The sequence below is a fragment of the Triticum aestivum genome, chromosome 1B (genome assembly GCF_018294505.1).
Source record: "Triticum aestivum cultivar Chinese Spring chromosome 1B, IWGSC CS RefSeq v2.1, whole genome shotgun sequence".
In the NCBI taxonomy this organism is placed as follows: domain Eukaryota; kingdom Viridiplantae; phylum Streptophyta; class Magnoliopsida; order Poales; family Poaceae; genus Triticum; species Triticum aestivum.
Window position 1 is genome coordinate 565,412,181 of NC_057795.1, and position 13,277 is coordinate 565,425,457.

Here is a 13,277-nt window from a genome sequence, read left to right on the forward strand (position 1 = left end):
AATGGTAAAGGAAGTAATGCAGATAAGGTTCAAGATAGTGAGACATCCCTATTGGTCTCCAAGAAAGCTAATAAAAACTATACTGAAGACACTGAAACAACCCCAAAGTCCTGTCTTGATGTAGTGTTCGAGTTACTGGCTACTACTGCTGGCACCAGCTCTTCGAACTCGGTGCCTAAATTAGTTCGGCTTATGAGTCTCAACTTCAAGTTGAAAGACATCGATAAGATGTTATGCATCAGGAAGCCGAAGGACTGAGGAAGTCCCTGCAGAATTCAGATGCATACTTTCTGGTGCAACAGCAAGTGCTGGAGGATTTAAGCACCAAACAAGAGAAAGTTAATAAGCGTGCTAAGCATCTTCCCAGCATTATGGGTACCCATGATATTGTTTCTTGAGCTCTTTTGAAGTGGTTTCAGTTCTGGACTTGTTTTTCTGCGACGTTTATTTGCACTAATCACCAACTTTGACAACCAGTGTATATGATATGCTGATTTGTTCCCTATATCTGCACTGGTGGCGAACTTTGATGCCCAGTGGATGTAATATGTGTAATAGCCGTGATAGCCTAGCGTAAGTTGCCTGATTATTTATTTCCTTATTGTCTTGTTTATTTGTTTGCTCGTAGTCAGTGCAGTTCTTTTTCCGTGGTTTGCTAGTGGCCGCAATAACCTATTTTTTAAAACTAGGCCACAATAACCATGGGGTACATATTTACTATAGTTACCATGGGCCTCCTACGGGCCGTAGAAACAATGGGCCTTCTAAGGGCCATAGAAACAATGGGCCTTCTACAGGGCGTAGAAATAATGGGCCTTCTACGGGCCGTAGACACAATGGGCCTTCTACGGGCCGTATCATCAATGGGCCTTCTACGGGCCGTAGACACAATGGGCCTTCTACGGGTCGTATCATCAATGGGCCTTCTACGGGCCGTATGATCGATTGGCAAAATATGGGCCAATAACAGACCGCATTATGGTCGTAAATGGGCTAGAGTTAGAATCGTCCGTTCATGGGCCGACCATAAAGGGCCGTCGTTAATCGGTCGTATTTGATGATGCTATGAAAATGGCCCAACATATTAATGGGCTACAAATGGGCTGACTGTAACCACGGGCTGAATTTGGCCCACAAGCAAAAAATGACAGTAACGGGCCGTAAGTAAACGAATGCTGGAAATGACCCCAAGAATAAATGGGCCCTGAGAAGGCCGAAAGATAACATGGGCTAGAAACGGCCCAATGGAATAATGGTCCGTTAATGGGTATAAAGTGATACACTGTTCATTACGGGCCAGTTTCACCACATGCCTTTAATGGGCCAAGAGTTAAAGGGCCTCACATGGGTCGAAAGACGACATGGGCCATACATGGGCCGGAAGTTAAAATGGGATGGAATCATATTGGATGGCCTAGATGACGCTACTGGGCCTAATTCAGATAGGTCGTAACGGGCCCTGGGTTAGCGGGCTGTAAATGGGCTATATGCAAATAGGCCATTAACAGGCTTTCCGTGGGCCGGCCCACCACCTTTTGACCAAGTAAAATGGGTTGGACTTTTCACAGGAATGGGCCTCTGTTGGTCCGTGCCACATGTCGACGTATCATAGGCGCCTTTGGTCCAATGAGTGGATGACATATGTCCTGACGGTGAGCCAACACGTGTTTCCTCCAGCCAATGATGATTTTACACGCGGAAAATCCCCATTGGTCGGGGTTGTTAACGGGTTATTGGATCCAAAACCGGACCCGATAGCTTAATGGCTAGCCGTTATGGTGGATGCCATGTGTCGGTCACCCTTGACGAAAGCACTTCTATGACGCACGATTTATCGTCATGGAAGTGGACACTTCCGTGATGATAATTTTGGTAATGTCATGGAACACTTCTATGACAGCACAGGTATGACTATCTTGATTCTTCATAAAATATTCATGGATGTACATGCATGACAGAAATCGTGACCTACTGTGACAAACACGTATCATCACGGAAGTGTATTTTTGTGTAGTGGTTTAAGTTCCACCTGCACTTTCGCAAGGGCAAGAAAAATAGTGGTGCTAAGGGCCAATAACAGAATGTGGCAGGGCACAATGGCAACAACCAGGGCAATGTTGATAAGCGCATATATATACCACGATGGCGGGTCAAATCTGGTGGCTAACACTAATACTAGGAAACAATGTCATAATGGCAATGGCAAGAATCCCTTCAATGGGGGCAGATCACAAAGTCTGTAGGAAATGCTTAATGGCCCTTGTCCAAAGCACAGTTATCCAAACAAGTCAGCTAAACACGCTTGGAAGGATTGTCATATCATTCGGGAGTTCAAGAACCAGACATTTCACCAGCATCCTGACAATGGCAATGGACTGCCTAGCGGGTCATGCTCCGGCGGGTTCCTGGGATCCGACTTCAATGGAGGCGTCTCAACTTGTGGTTATCTGAATCAGGGTCACCAGTAGTATGGTCAGAGAAACAACCAGTCTGGGTATCAGAGCAACCCCAAGCAGCTTAACAGTGGATAATATCACATCTTCACTACAAACACGTGTAAGCGGAACATGAAAGATCATAAATGGGTGATTCATACAGTTGAGCCAGCAGTATTAACATCCTGTATTATGACACTTTTCGGCAGATGAGTCTCACGAAAAACGATCTTAAGCTGTATTCCACAGTCTTTCATGGTATTGTGCAAGGCAAGTCATCTTATCCTGTGGGGAAGATTGCCTTGGAAGTCACCTTTGGTGATGAATATAATTATAGAGTAGAGACTTTGTGTTCTGAGGTTGTCAAAATTAAGAGTCCATATCATGGGCTGTTTGGACGGCCGACTTATGCCTATTTTATGGCCCGCCCTTGCTATATTTACCTACAACTGAAGATGCCAGTACCAAAGGGGAAGATTACGGTTCATGGAAACTAGAAAATTGCTTTGCAGCGCAAGGAAGGTGATGCTGCTTATGCAGAGGCAGCTTGTGATACCAAGGAGCTTAAGTTTTATAAGGAAAATTTTGACCCAGCTGATATGACTCCTTTCAAAAAACCTACTACTGAACATGACCCTCTGCTGAAGTTCAAGTCGGCTGATGATACCAAACAAGTGGATTTGTCCCTGGAGACTCTTCTCAGCAGTTCACTGTGGGTTCTGGGGTGCATCCTGATACGTCTCCAACATATCTATAATTTTTGATTGTTCCATGCTATTATATTACATGTTTTGGATGTTTATGGGCTTTACTTTACACTTTTATATCATTTTTGGGACTAACCTACTAACCGGAGGCCCAGCCCGTATTGCTGTTTTTTTGCCTATTTCAGTGTTTCCAAGAAAAGGAATATCAAACGGAGTCCAAACGGAATGAAACCTTCGGGAGTGTGATTTTTGGAACAAACATGATCCAGAGGACTTGGAGTGCAAGTCAAGAAACAATTGAGAAAGCCACGAGGGTGGAGCACCCCCCCCAATATATACCCATGTACCCCGAAACGATCAAGGGAGCCACCGAAAAACTATTTCCGCCACCGTAACCTTCTGTATCCACGAGATCCCATCTTGGAGCCATCACCGGCGCTCTGCCGGAGGGGGAATCCACCACGGAGGGCCTCTACATCAACTCCAAGGCATCTCTGATGAGTTGTGAGTAGTTTACCACAGACCTTCGGGTCCATAGTTATTAGCTAGATGGCTTCTTCTTTCCTTTTGGATCTCAATACCATATTCTCCCCCTCTCTTGTGGAGATGTATTTGATGTAACTCTTTTTGCGGTGTGTTTGTCGAGATCCGATGAATTGTGGGTTTATGATCAAGTTTATCTATGAGAAATATTTGAATCTCCTCTGAATTCTTTTATGTATGATTGAGTTATCTTTGCAAGTCTCTTCGAATTATCGGTTTGGTTTCGCCTACTAGATTGATCTTTCTTGCCATGGGAGAAGTGCTTAGCTTTGGGTTCTATCTTGCGGTGTCGTTTCCCAGTGACAGCAGGGGCAGCAAGGCACATATTGTATTGTTGCCATCGAGGATAAAAAGATGGGGTTTATATCATATTGCATGAGTTTATCCCTCTACATCATGTCATCTTTCTTAAAGCGTTACTCTGTTCTTATGAACTTAATACTCTAGATGCATGCTGGATAGTGGTCGATGTGTGGAGTAATAGTAGTAGATGCAGGCAGGATTTGGTCTACTTGTCACGGACGTGATGCCTATATACATGATCATGCCTAGATACTCTCATAATTATTCGCTTTTCTATCAATTGCTCGATAGTAATTTGTTCATCCACCATAATACTTATGCTATCTTGAGAGAAGCCTCTAGTGAAACCTATGGCCCCGGGTCTATCTCTTATCATATAAGCTTTCAATCTACTTCTATTTGCTTCTTTACTTTTCCAATCTATATCATAAAATACCAAAAATATATTTATCTTATCATATTATCTCTATCAGATCTCACTTTCGCAAGTGGCCGTGAAGGGATTGACAACCCCTTTATCACGTTGGTTGCGAGTTCTTTGTTTGTTTGTGTAGGTGCGTGGGACTTGTGAGGAGCCTCCTACTGGATTGATACCTTGGTTCTCAAAACTAAGGGAAATACTTATGCTACTATGCTGCATCACCCTTTCCTCTTCAAGGAAAACCAACGCAAGCTCAAGACATAGCAAGAAGGATTTCTGGCGCCGTTGCCGGGGAGGTCTTTGCTCAAGTCAAGACATACCAAGTACCCATCACAAACTCATCTCCCTCGAATTTACATTATTTGCCATTTGCCTCTCATTTTCCTCTCCCCCACTTCACCCTTGCCATTTTATTCGCCCTCTCTTTCCCAATCTCCTCTCTTTTCCGCTTGCCTTCTTCTTCCCCTCTATTTCTCTTGCCTTTTTGTGTACCTGCTTGCCCTCATGGCTTTGCCTAAGAACACCGACCTTCATCTTAGAAGGATGGAAGAGATTGAATCAAACGTTAGTAGTTTTATGACTTTACAATTTGAGCATAATAATTTTTTCAGAAAAGAGCTTAAAGAACAAAAAAGTTTTATGGAGTTTATGAACAAAGAGCTTGGCGATATGACTAAGGAATTTTATGGTTTGAACTCCCAAATTATTCGGCTTCAAAATTCTATAGCTCAAATTTCTGATAAGCAAGCTACCTTAGTCAATAAGATGGCGGCCAAACCAGAAAAATTAGGTGAAAATAATGATGAAGATCTTAAAGTTATTAATGTGTCCCCTATTAGATCTTTGTTTTGCAATATGAATCTTGATAATAATGGGACTGGAGATGAGTCAACTTTAGTTAAAAGGCGTTCCAATAATATGGAGTTTTTAGATCTTGATGCTAAATTTGGTAAAAGTGGGATTGGAGAGGTCAGGACTTTAAATAGCATTGAACCCACTATCTTGGATTTCAAGGAATTTAGTTATGATAATTGTTCTTTAGTAGATTGTATTTCCTTATTGCAATCCGTGTTGAATTCTCCTCATGCTTATAGTCAAAATAAAGCCTTTACCAAACATATTGTTGATGCCTTGATGCAATATTTTGATGAAAAACTTAATTTGGAAGTTTCTATACCTAGAAAACTTAATGATGAGTGGGAACCTACTATAAAGATTAAAATTAAATATTATTAGTGTTTTGCTTTATGTGATTTCGGTGCTAGTGTTTCCACAATTCCGAAAACTTTATGTGATATTCTAGGTTTCCATGATCTTGATGATTGCTCTTTAAATTTGCACCTTGCGGATTCCACCATTAAAAAGCCAATGGGAAGAATCAATGATGTCATCATTGTTGCAAATTTGGTGCCGGTGGATTTTATCGTTCTTGATATAGATTGCAATCTTTCTTGCCCTATTATTCTTGGTAGACCTTTCCTTAGAACTATTAGCGCGATTATTGATATGAAGGAAGTGAATATTAGAATCCAATTTCCATTAAGGAAAGGCATGGAGAACTTTCCAAGAAAAAAGATTAAATTACCTTATGAATCTATCATGCAAGCTACTTATGAATCAAGTGCCAAAGATGGCAGTAGTTAGATCCATCTTCGCTTTTATGCCTAGCTAGGGGCGTTAAATGATAGAGCTAGTTGGGAGGCAACCCAATTTTCTTTGTGTTTTTTGTTTTAGTTCCTGTTTAGTAATAAAATTTGCATATACTCCCTGTTTATATGTGTTTTCATGTTTTATTTAGTGTTTGTGCCAAGTAGAACCTATAGGAAAACCTATGGTATGAGTTAATTTGATTCTTCTGAAAAACAGAAACTTTGTGCTCACAAGAAAAAATTCTATAAATCACAGAAATATGATTTTGCGTTGATTCTTTTTGCTTTAGATCCATACACAAATTTCCTAGGATTCCTATTTTGGTAGGATTTTTGGAGTTCCAGAAGTAACCGAAAGTTACAGATTGCTACAGACTGTTCTGTTTTTGACAGATTCTGTTTTTCGTGTGTTGTTTGCTTATTTTGATGCATCTATGGCTAGTATGTAAGGTTATGAACCATAGTGAACTTGGAATACAGTAGGTTTAACACCTATATAAATAAAGAATGAGTTCATTACAGTACCTTATGTGGTGGTTTTGTTTTCTTTCCCTAACGGACCTTATGAGATTTCCTGTTGAGTTTTGTGTTGTGAATTTTCAAGTTTTGGGTAAAGATTTGATGGACTATGGAATAAGGAGTGGCAATAGCCTAAGCTTGGGTATTCCCATGGCACCCCAAGATATTCAAGAATATCCAAAAGCCTAAGCTTGGGGATGCCCCGGGAAGGCATCCCCTCTTTCGTCTTTGTTCATTGGTAACTTTACTTGGAGCTATATTTTTATTCGCCACATGATATGTGTTTTGCTTGGAGCGTCGTGTATGATATTAGTCTTTGCATTTTAGTTTACCACAATCATCCTTGCTATACACACCTTTTGGGAGAATCCCACTTGATTGGAATTTATTAGAATACTCTATGTGCTTCACTTATATCTTTTGAGCTAGATAATTTTTGCTCTAGTGCTTCACTTATATATTTTAGAGCACGGCGGTGGCTTCATTTTAAATAAATTGTTGATCTCTAATGCTTCACTTATATTATTTTGAGAGTCTGTTAGAACAGCATGGTATTTTCTATGGTTATAAAATTGGTCCTAGAATGGTAGGCATCCAAGTTGGGTATAATAAAAACTATCATAGGAAGTGAATTGGATGTTATGATCAATTTGATACTTGATAATTGTTTTGAGATATAGAGGTGGTGATATTAGAGTCATGCTAGTTGGGTGATTATGAATTTAAAGAATGCTTGTGTTGAAGTTTGTGATTCCTGTAGCATGCACGTATGGTGAACCGCTTTGTGATGAAGTTGGAGCACAATTTTATTTATTGATTGTCTTCCTTATGAGTGGTGGTCGGGGACGAGCGATGGTATTTTCCTACCAATCTATCCCCCTAGGAGCATGCTCATAGTACTTTGTTTTCAATGGCTTGTAGATCTTTGCAATAATTATATGAGTTCTTTATGACTAATATTGAGTCCATGGATTATACGCACTCTCACCCTTCCACCATTGCTAGCTTCTCTTGTGATGCGCAACTTTCGCCGGTACCATACACCCACCATAATCCTCCCTCAAAACAACCACCATACCTACCTATTATGCCATTTCCATAGCCATTCCGAGATATATTGCCATGCAACTTTTCACCGTTCCGTTTATCATGACACGCATCATCATTGTCATATTGCTTTTTGCATGATCATGTAGTTGACATCGTATTTGTGGCAAGGCCACCTCATAATTTGTCATACATGTCACTCTTGATTCATTGCATATCCTGGTACACCATCGGAGGCATCTATATAGAGTCATATCTTGTTCTAAGTATTGAGTTGTAAATAAATAAAAGTGTGATGATCTTCATTATTAGAGCATTGTCCCAGTGAGGAAAGGATGATGAAGACTATGATTCCCCCACAAGTCGGGATGAGACTTCGGAATTTATAATAATAAAAGAGACCAAAGAAGCCCATGAAAAAATAGGCCAAAGAAGCCCACCAAAAAGAAAAAAAAGAAAAATAAAGAAATAAAGAAAAAAAAGAGAAAAAGAAAAAAATAATAATGAGAGAAAAAGAGAGAAGGGACAATGCTACTATCTCTTTTTCCGCACTTGTGCTTCAAAATAGCACCATGGTCTTCATGATAGAGAGTCTCTTATGTTGTCACTTTCATATACTAGTGGGAATTTTTCATTATAGAACTTGGCTTGTATATTCCAATGATGGGCTTCCTCAAAAATTCCCTAGGTCTTCATGAGCAAGCAAGTTGGATGCACACCCACTTAGTTCTTTTGTTGAGCTTTCATACATTTATAGCTCTAGTGCATCCGTTGCATGGCAATCCCTACTCACTCACATTGATATCTATTAATGGGCATCTCCATAGCCCGTTGATACGCCTAGTTGATGTGAGACTATCTTCTCCTTTTTGTCTTCTCCACAACCACCCTTCTATTCCACATATAGTGCAATGTCCATGGCTCACGCTCATGTATTGCGTGAAAATTGAAAAAGTTTGAGATTACTAAAGTATGAATGAACTGCTTGGCTTGTCATCGGGGTTGTGCATGATTAAATACTTTATGTGATGAAGATAGAGCAACGGCCAGACTATATGATTTTGTAGGGATAGCTTTCTTTAGCCATGTTATTTTGAGAAGACATGATTGCTTTATTAGTATGCTTGAAGTATTACTATTTCTTATGTCAATATGAACTTTTATTTTGAATCATTTGGATCTGAACATTCATGCCACAATAAAGAGAAATACATTGAGAATTATGCTAGGTAGCATTCCACATCAAAAATTCTGTTTTTATCATTTACCTACTCGGGGATGAGCAGGAATTAAGCTTGGGGATGCTTGATACGTCTCCAACGTATCTATAATTTTTGATTGTTCAATGCTATTATATTACCTGTTTTGGATGTTTATGGGCATTACTTTACACTTTTATATCATTTTTGGGACTAACCTACAAACCGGAGGCCCAACATGTATTGCTGTTTTTTTGCCTATTTCAGTGTGTCGAAGAAAAGGAATATCAAACGGAGTCCAAATGGAATGAAACCTTCGGGAGCATGATTTTTGGAACAAACGTGATCCAGAGGACTTGTAGTGCAATTCAAGAAACAATCGAGGAAGCCACGAGGGTGGAGGGCGCGTCCCGTATGTCATGGGCCCCTCGGGCTTCCACCGACGCACTTCTTCCTCCTATATATACCCATGTACACCGAAACCATCAAGGGAGCCACCGAAAAACTATTTCCGCCACCGTAACCTTCTGTATCCGCGAGATCCCATCTTGGAGCCGTCGCCGGCGCTCTGCCGGAGGGGGAATCCACCACGGAGGGCCTCTACATCAACTCCAAGGCCTCTCCGATGAGTTGTGAGTAGCTTACCACAGACCTTTGGGTCCATAGTTATTAGCTAGATGGCTTATTCGCTCTTTTTGGATCTCAATACCTTGTTCTCCCCCTCTGTTGTGGAGATCTATTTGATGTAACTCTTTTTGCGGTGTGTTTGTCGAGATCCAATGAATTGTGGGTTTATGATCAAGTTTATCTATCAGAAATATTTGAATCTCCTCTGAATTCTTTTATGTATGATTGAGTTATCTTTGCAAGTCTCTTCAAATTATCGGTTTGGTTTGGCCTACTAGATTGATCTTTCTTGCCATGGGAGAAGTGCTTAGCTTTGGGTTCAATCTTGCGGTGTCCTTTCCCAGTGTGACGCCCCCGATTCAATCGTACACTAATCATACACGCAAAAGTGTACAATCAAGATCAGGGACTCATGGGAAGATATCACAACACAACTCTAGACACAAATAAAATAATACAAGATTTATATTACAAGCCAGGGGCCTCGAGGGCTCGAATACAAGCTCGATACACAAGAGTTAGTGGAAGCAACAATATCTGAGTACAGATATAAGTTAAACAAGGATGCCTTAAGAAGGCTAGCACAAAAGCAACACGATCGAAGAGGCAAGGCCTCCTGCATGGGACCTCCTAACTACTCCTGGTCATCGGCGGTCTCCATGTAGTAGGATCCATCGGCGGTGGCATCTGGCTCCAGGGATCCACCATCTCGTTGCATCAACCGGAAAGAAGAAAGAAGTGGGAAAAGGGGTAGCAAAGCAACCGTGAGTACTCATCCAAAGTACTCGCAAGCATCAAATCTATACTAAGCATGCACTGGTATCAAATGGAAGGTTTGTATCTGTGGACTGAACTGCAGAATGCCAAAATACAGGGAGAAGGCCTAGCCTATCAAAGACTAGCATGTTCAAGCAGCTCTGAGCATCTTGCATCTTGTAGAAGAGTAAAGAGTAGCATTTTAATATTTAACAAACATGTTGTAACAACAACGCCCAGAGATCCTTCCTCGATTCCCTACGAGAAAGCAATCCCGGAGCCACATATCCATCACATATCTCATGTATCCATTTCTAGTTATATAAGATCAGGATATAAGTCTGAATGTCCATTACCGCGGACATGGTGTTTGAATATATATCTTCCCTGCAGGAGTGCACCACGTTACCGGACACGCTCGATCGCTCTGGCCGGACACACCGTTCTGGGGTCAATGCCCGCCCTTGGAAGATCAACGCATCGCAGCCCGACCTAGGCTGAGCAGAGAGGTCCCCGTCGGTCTACATCCTAAGCACTCCGGGGTCTGGGCCCATCGCCCACAACACTCCGGGTCGTTGTGTGCAGGGTGGATACCAGCACCGCCTCAGATGGCCAGCATGATCTGACCGTGCCACAATGCTGAACTGGACGTATGACAAAGCTTCAGCTGATACCGCGACGTCGAGGCCCATATCTATTCTCGCGTGGTGGTTAGTGCGTAAAGGCCAGAGGCCAACTCAGAACAAATACCCAAACCTGTTAGTGCATTGGGGGCTCGCGGAAACGAGCAGAGACTCACGATAAGGTGACCCCATTGCGCCGTCTCATGGACTTATGGCAAGGGCCCAGACTGCCCGGCCGTGCCATGTGGAAAACTCGCGGGTGCTCAACGGGCCTGCTCGACTTTCACATCAACTCGCGGGTGCTCAACGGGCCCGCCCGACTTCAACAAAGGTCTCAAGTAAAGTCAAGGTAACTATGTGTCCAGACATCAAGGGGAAAACCCGAGGAATCACCCCCGGTGGATTCCACTCAATGTAATCATCAAGGTGAACGTAAGAGGGACCACCCTCGAGGTTCACACTTGAGGTGTTGAATGACAGAGCCGTATCGGGAATGGTGAAAGAGGAAATCACCCTCGATGACCACGACCAAATAGCTACACTACAGAATTATCATCAAGAGTGCGTTATGAGGGATCACCCTCGGCACTCGATAGTAGCTTTGTAGAGTCGAGCAACAAAAGGGGCATGATGTGATGTGAGGTGTCAGGCTCTGGTCGTCGATCACGTCGATTGAGTCGTCGATGATGAAGCAGGGGCAACAAGGAAAAAGTGGGGGTCACTGATGGATCACTAGCCAACCTATACTAAGCAGTTTAGGATAAGCAGGTAGGTAACAATAAGCAGGTACAAAAGCAGGCTATGCATCAGAATAGGAGCAAACAATAACAGTAGAAAAATCTAACGCAAGCAGGAGAGTATAGAATGGGCGATATCGGGATGATCAAGGTGGGGGGCTTGCCTGGTTGCTCAGACAAGAAGGAGGGTCGTTGTCGACGTAGTCGATCACAGGGCCATCAGCAGCGGTCTCGAGGTCTACCGGAGAAGAAGAGGGAGGAAGAAACAGTAAATACACGCAAACATAAGCATAACAAGACAATAAGCAGGGCTAGAAGTGTTCTAACGCAGCGCTAGGCGATACTGGCGAAGGGGGAAACATCCGAGAAAGTTTTCCCGGTTACGGACGTCTGTCCGACAGATGAACCGGAGGGGAAAAGTTCAACGTTTGCTATGCTAGGGACGCGTGGCGGAGGAATGGACTGCGTATTCGGATTCGTCTCGTCGTTCTGAGCAACTTTCATGTAGAAAACCTTTTCATCCGAGTTATGGTTTAATTTCAATGAGTTTCCGAAGATTTAAAGATATTCTGTAATTTAATTTAAATCGAAAAGTAATGAGTAACTGCTAGGTGCACCCAGATCTGTGTACACATAAATGTACTAGAGGGTGACATGTGGGTCCAGGGGGTCCCAGTTGACCAGTCAACGTTTTACTGGTCAACAGGGGTGTCGGGCCACCCTGTCATTGACTACTAACTAATTAACTAGTTAATTAGGTAACTAATCAGGTCAATTAAGTTAGTTAATTAACTATTTAATTATTAACTAATTAACTAATTATATATATATCCTTTTTTACACAGGGGCGTGGGGCCCCTTGGACAGTCGCCCAGGCCTTAGCGGGGCGGGGCGGTGTTAACGGGCAACGGGCGAGGGATGTGGGCGCCCGCCCGAATAAAGCACGGGCGCGTGCGTGCGTGGGGCACCGGCGCTGGGCGCGTGGTCGGCAACACGGCTCGCCGGCCAGCCGCGGCAGGCAGAGGCGACCCTGCAGGCAAAGGGACGGCGGCCACGGCTGGAGCCAGAGGCGCGGATGGGCGCAGTGGCCAGCGACGAGCGGGGCCCCGGGGCGAGGCTAGGCGCGGGTGCTGCGAAGGGGTAGTGCGGGGCGGCGCTGGAGCACGAACGCGAGCGGGTGAGGCTGGGAGCGCATCAAGCACTAGTACGGGGCGGCGTCGATGCCGAACACGACGTCTACGGTGACGGGAGCAGAGGTAAAGGGGAAAATGATGGAGGAGCTCACAGGGAGCTGTAGGGAGGTGGCAGTGGCTCGAGGAGTGCGGGGGCGGTCCGGCGATGGCGAAGCGAGGACGAGGAGACGACCGACGATGGAGAGGCGGGGTGGGGCAGTCTGCCGACGGAATAGGGGAGCATCAGCGTCAGGGGCAGGCGCAGAGTCGGGGTGGCATCGTGCGGGAGGAGACGGAGAGGCAGGCTCCTATGAGGTGGCAAGGGGCGACGGCGAGGTGGTCGGGGCTCGCTGCCCCAATCTCGATCCAGACGGGGGGAGACGAGGTCGTGGGGGCGAGTGAAGGGAGTGGGGTGCATCGGGCCTAGGGTTAGGTCAGGGTGGCCTTATAGGCCGAAGAGGGGGGGCGGCTGGGCCGGCCGGTTGGCTAGCTGGGCCGATTGGTCTAGCGCGCGGGGGGGGGGGGGGGTCTTTTCATTT